This window comes from Acanthisitta chloris, unplaced genomic scaffold, assembly GCF_000695815.1.
Source record: "Acanthisitta chloris isolate BGI_N310 unplaced genomic scaffold, ASM69581v1 scaffold10316, whole genome shotgun sequence".
NCBI classification, from domain to species: Eukaryota; Metazoa; Chordata; class Aves; order Passeriformes; family Acanthisittidae; genus Acanthisitta; species Acanthisitta chloris.
The window spans coordinates 44172-50171 of NW_008679752.1; positions in this window are offsets into that span (position 1 = coordinate 44172).

Consider the following 6000-nt stretch of genomic DNA (forward strand, 5'->3'; position numbering starts at 1 on the left):
GTTGGTCTGTTTTTCTGCTCTGCACAGCTACAAGTGTCCATGGGCCCTGTGGTCAGGCTCAGCACGTTCCCTGTCTCGCACCATCCCCACCTCCTTTTTCTGCAGCTCCCTTAGGTCACAAAGCTTCTCTGCAATTGTCTGTCCCCTCTGCACAGCCAGGACTTTCTCCCTGCCTACCTTTATCACACACAGGCACACTCTGTGCTGCCAGTGCTGTATCAGGACTCATAGCATTCCCTGCGTGTGAGATAAGCTGAAGTGCTGGGGCTCTGCTCCTGGAGCTCAGCTGTGGGTGCTGCTCTGGCCTCAGGCTGCAGTCCTGTCTCCTCAGCACCTATCCCACTGCTGGAGGGACCTGTGACCTCCCTTACCCCACCTCTTCCAGAGCAGGCTGCTGCAGTCTCTCCTGCTCTGGGCTCCTCACAGATCCTCTCTGCAGGTGTCAGGAGCACCTTATTTTTTGGGGGCAAAACATGGGACAACACTAAAGTTATGTATGAATTGTGGTAGAGTCACACTTGACTCTCCAGTGCTGCTCTCCTGTGTTTGGGTTTCAGAGATTCACAGACTGGTTTGGGTTGAAAGGACCTTAAACCCCATCTAATTTCAAACCCCTTGCCATGAGCAGGGACACCTTTCCCTTCATTGCTCCAAGTCCCATCCAACCTGGAACACTTCCAGGGATGGAGCAGCCACATCTTCTCCAGGCAACCTGTCCCAGTGTCTCAGCATACTCACAGTGAAATTCTTTTTGCCAGTTCTCTGTATCCAATAGGTTTTGGTGGACCAGTTTACAAAGGTTACTAAAGGCAGCCCTGGGAAATCTGGATGTGGATTGTTTGAGGAGCTCTGTTATAATCATGTGTCCATGTGTGTATTTTTATTTTATTTTTAATAGATGTTTCAAGGCTCTTTAGGGCATTGCTAAAAATACTTTGCTTTAAAATTTGAAAACATGAAGGAATAAAATGAGCTTTTGCAGCTATTGCATGTAAACCACTTAAGGAGATGTGAAAGCGAAGAAATAGGAAACAAAACCTGATTTGCATTAGCAGAGGGAAGTCCCTGCAAAGAGTTTCGAGCACCAACCGTGGAGGCCACAGGATGTTTCTTCAAATGAAGGAACTGTTGCCTTTGCTTAAAAACCTCGGTTAGAAAGTCACAAAGAGAAGTGACAAAACCTCTGGAAAGGTGAAGTTTGTTTTGTAGCCTTGGCATTCCCAGATGTGCCACAGCCAAGGATTGGTGTTGATGTCACCTGAAGCACCTCCAGCACCACCTGGGCTCCCTCTGTCCTCATCCCTTGCAGAGGCTTTTCCAGTGTCTCTCTGTAGACAATAAGTGACCATGTGTTTTCAGCTTTCTCAGGGTATCACCCAAAGCAGCTGTGAGTTGGCTGGTGTCCCCTCCCCACCTCTCCCTCCCCCTCTCCAAAACTGGGACAGCTAAATTTAACCTGCTATCAACAGATGAGACCGGAGAGTTTCCACTGTGGAAAGGAATCCCACTCAGAACCTGTCCTCTCCCCTCCTCGGGCTCCAGCCATTCACATTCCTTTCCTCAAGCTGTCAACTCCTGTGTGTTTCCTTCCTCCCCATCCCCTCCTGCACTTGGGTCTGTGTTGCTGCTATGTGCTGGTGGAGCTTCCCAAAGGGACTGTGTGTGGCTGTCTGTGGATTCTGGGCACACACTTTGGTGATGTTGGCTGGTGGTGCCAGGTCTCCCTGCTGCCCAGAGGCATCGTGCAAAAGGCTCTTGAGCAGCAAAGGGTGTCTGCAACCTTTGAGGGATCTAACAGGCTCTCACTCACTGCAGGGAGGTGCAGCAAAGGGCAGACACTGGTGTGAGGTGCACCTTGCTGGGGGTGCCCCACAGGTGAGGGTCCAGGCCCTGTGCAGTGTGATCCCATGGCAGATGGAGCAAGTCTGCTCTGGTGCTTCTTTGAGAAGCCTTGATGCTACTTTCCAGGCTGGATCATAGAGCAACAAAACTGCTGAAAGAGCAAAAAAATAATGAAAAAGGAGCAACTTGTGTCTTCCATTGGCACAGCCAGTAGGACAGGAGCTCGTGGTGGGGTTGGGCTGTGGCAGGAGGAGCTGGAACACAGAGCTGGAAGATGCCACAGTTGGGCCCTATGGATTTAAGAGATCAGCAGCAGAGCTGTGCCAGCCACTTGGCCAGACACTCCCTGCTCTCCAAAACTCCTGTCAGCAGTTTCCTTTACTGGAAAGCAAACCAACCCTAAGTGTGAGAATTTTTGGGGGGCAACGAAATGAATACAGGTGTTGTTAGCAAACCAGTCATGAGCTGCAGCAGCTTTTGCCCTCTCCTCTGCCCAGGGCTGCACTCTGCCTCGTGGGGTCCCTGTGGCTGCCTCTCTCCAGATGTGGCATTGACAGTGAACATCTGACCAGGATTTTGCTAAATAAGCAAACAGTGTCAGGAAACCAAACTGTGCGGAAGTTCAGCTGCTGCTTCAGCCGCCCCGAGATGCGCAGCAGCCTGGGAATGAAAAATGCAGGATGTTGGTTGGTGTTTCCCACCAGAAACCTCCATTCTCTGTCTGCTGCAGCCTGAGAGCTGCCATGGAGAGAGAGAAGGCACTCGTGGTGGTAAATGGGGTGTTTATCTCTGCCTTGAAACGTGAGCGCAGAGGTGGTGGAGGTTCGTTTAAAAACAGCCACCGCCCAAACGACTCCAGGCAGACGCGTTTGAAAATCTCACTTTATTTCTCTGTCTCTTATAAAAGCAGGGTTTGTTTTTTGGTTTGTTTTTTTTTTTTACATCTCTGGAAGTGTCCAGACTCGGTACATCTTGGGTTTGTTTTCACAGTATCTCTGCAAGACCAAGGATGATTCTTATTGCTGCACCAGGAGCCAGGGCAGGAGGGACAGTGGTGCCAGGGCTTGGGCAGCCTCTGCCTTCCCCTGCTGCTGGACCCAGCCTTGCTCCTGCCAGGCCAGCTCAACACATCTTTACCCCTCTCCAAGGCTGCTGAGGGTCTTTACTGTCTCTCCAAGGGGCTGCCCCTCTCTTCCCACAATCATCTCTCTGTAAAGGGTAGGAAAGGAGAACCACATGTCTGTGATGCTTCTTGGTGTGTTGGCCAAGCTCAGCAGCACCTGCTCACTGCTAGCCTGGGAGCAGGTACAGATCAGGGTCTCCCTGCTGCTTCCCACCTTGGACCATGATAGAGTGTTGGCAGGGATGGTCAGCCTGCACTCTCAGCTCCTGTGGGGATTTGGGGCTATAAAGGGCTGAGCATCACTGATGGGAGGGGTGAGGCAGAGACACACTCATGTACCTCCATATCCCATGCTGGTACCCCATCACCTTCCCAGTGTATCCTTTGTGTATTCCTGGCTCTGCAAAAAGCTGCCAGAGAAGGAGGTTGATTTACCTCTGCTCATTTACCACTTTGCTCAGTGCAGGATGCCCCAGTTCCCTAGGCATCTAAATCCCCAGCGGGACCCTGTCAATCCCCGTTCTAACCATTAACCAGCTGTAGCAACAGCAGTGTCTAGAGCCCCTGTTACTCCCAGCCATCCTTCCTTTTATAGACAATCTGTCCCCATCAGTTTTGTAATGAAGCAGCATTGGAAAAACATCACTTTTAATCACAACGCATGAAATCCCAAAAGAGGCAGCATCACTTTCTATGCCATGTCTGGTGATGCAAATGGAGGTGGAGGGGCACGTTTCGACCTAGGCACGGGATAAAGGCATTCTTTGGGAAGGGACAAGTCCATGCAAAGCCGACCCCAACGTGAAATCTGAATTTCATGTTTACTGCTTAGCTGGGTCCGTTCAGTGCAACAGGACAAATGAGCCAGGAGGTTACTATCGAATCGCATGGATGCATCCAGTCCACCAGGTAGAGGGAATAGGAGGAACTAGATTTCCTTAATGCACTGGGAGACTAAGTCCAACACAAAGCTAAGTGGAAAAAGACATAGGTGTTCCCTGAATGTGGTTTTTGGTGACTGAGAAGAAATCTTTCCTTGGAATTCCTTCGTGCAGCTAATTAAGACAACTGGGTCCAATTCCTTCGACCCATGCTGACATCAGTGAGAACTGTAAGTACTCAGCACCTGGAGACAAAGTAAATACCAGACACAAATCCCCCTTCTGCTCCCACCCACGGGACTGCCCAGTGCAAGTGTGATCAGCTATTCACCCACAGCTCACAGTTTGTTCTCTTCCGTGTGTATTGCCTCGGAGAAAATACAGACAAGTCCCAAAGGGCTGTGCCAGTAGAGCTAGAGTTGGATCTGAATCCAAGTAAGAAAATGGAGTTTAATACAGAGAGTGACTGTGCAAGTCCAAGTCTCCCTAGCTTCATCCTTTATAGTCCCAAAGCCTAGATTTAGGCACCCTTTGGCTCGTGGATTTGGGTTTGATCCAGTCCAGGCATTCACAAGGTGCTTGGAACGCTGGACCTGCCACCTCGGAGATCTGCCCCTCGAGAGGAGCAGCTCCTTGGCTGAGCATCTCTGAAAGTCGGTGGATGGAGGAGGAGGGTGTGCTCCCCTGGAGATGGGGGCATGGCTGCAGGGCCCCAGAATCCTTGTGTGCTGGTTTGAGGCTGTCTTGGTGGGGGACACATCTTCTGGGTGTGCGTTCCCAGGGCACGGGTGATGTTGAACCCGTTGCCAGAGTAGATGGTGTGGCTGTGGAGCAGTGAGGAAGGAGAATTTCTTGCTGGTAACGTCCCATGTGGGAGATGAACGTGGGAATAGCAGCTAATTGGTGCCTCTCCGAGGGGAGAGCCTTTAGAGCAGCGTGTGTGGGGTTGTAAGACCTGTTCAGACCAGCTCAGCAGGGCCAGGCTTGTACCCACTGAGCTCTCCTCAGTCCCAGCTCTCGAGGCAAGTTGTTAGCATGAGGAAGAAATGTTTTGTAGGGGAAGGAGCTGCAGAAGGAAGTGATCTGCCTCGGGCCATGTGCTGGAGCAGGGTGGATCCTCCACTACCTGTCCTGTGCCCTGGCCTCCAGATGATACCCCTACTGCAGAACTTCCTCTGCCTGCAGACCGTGTCCCTCCCATTCAAACAGCTCCTCGGTGATACCCTCCTTTGCAGAAGTGCATCTGGTTATCTCAGAAGCCATCTGGTCCTTATTAAAACCTACAGGTTCCACCTCCTCCTCCTCCAAATGCACCTTCCTCACTGAGGATCCACACCCAGGCTCAGGTCTTGCCCTGCCTGCACCTTCTCATGCATTACCCTTTGCTACATGGATCTTTGTGCCATGACCAGACAGGGATGGTGTCGTGGTCCTGTCTGCACCCCATTTCTGACAGTCAGGTAGATTGTGAGGTCATTTGGAAGAAAATTATCTACTAACCCCGATGTGATTTGCGATCGCGGGAGGAAGAGTCGCTGTTTGCTGGGAACGGGTGCCTGTTATTTCCTGAATTATGGATATTGCTGGGTAGACTTGATGGATAAGATCTGCCCTCGCTGACACCCATGCATCTCCAATGACTTCAGAAGGATCCTTTTTTTGTATCCTGCTCTTGGTACAGCACCGTCATTGGGATCTCATGGGCAAACAGGGCGACAGAGCTTCACCCAACAACAGCCAGAGCACGAGCCCTCGGCTCTCATCCACGAGAAGGTGAGACTGTGGGTTAGCTGGGCAAACATCTGTGTGTCCTAAAGACAAACCCAGTGGGACATCCCCTCCCTTGACTGATGTTGACTCCCAGGGCCACAATTCCAGCTGTGAGGTTATCTCATATCACAATACTAACGTGGGTGAGCAGTGTGAGCTGCTTCCTACCCCTGGTGCGAAGCAGGGAGATGGCCTGGTAGCTCCCACTCAAGAGCCATCTGACAGCAGGTTGGTGATTTGCATTGCTTTGAAACTGAGATTATTTTCCATGCTTCCTTGTTCCAGGTTTTAAAACCAGGAAGATTTTTCTTTTTATCTTGCTTCTTCCAATTTCATGCCCTTTTTTCATCCATCAGCCCGTGCCACACTGACAATGTATTCCTT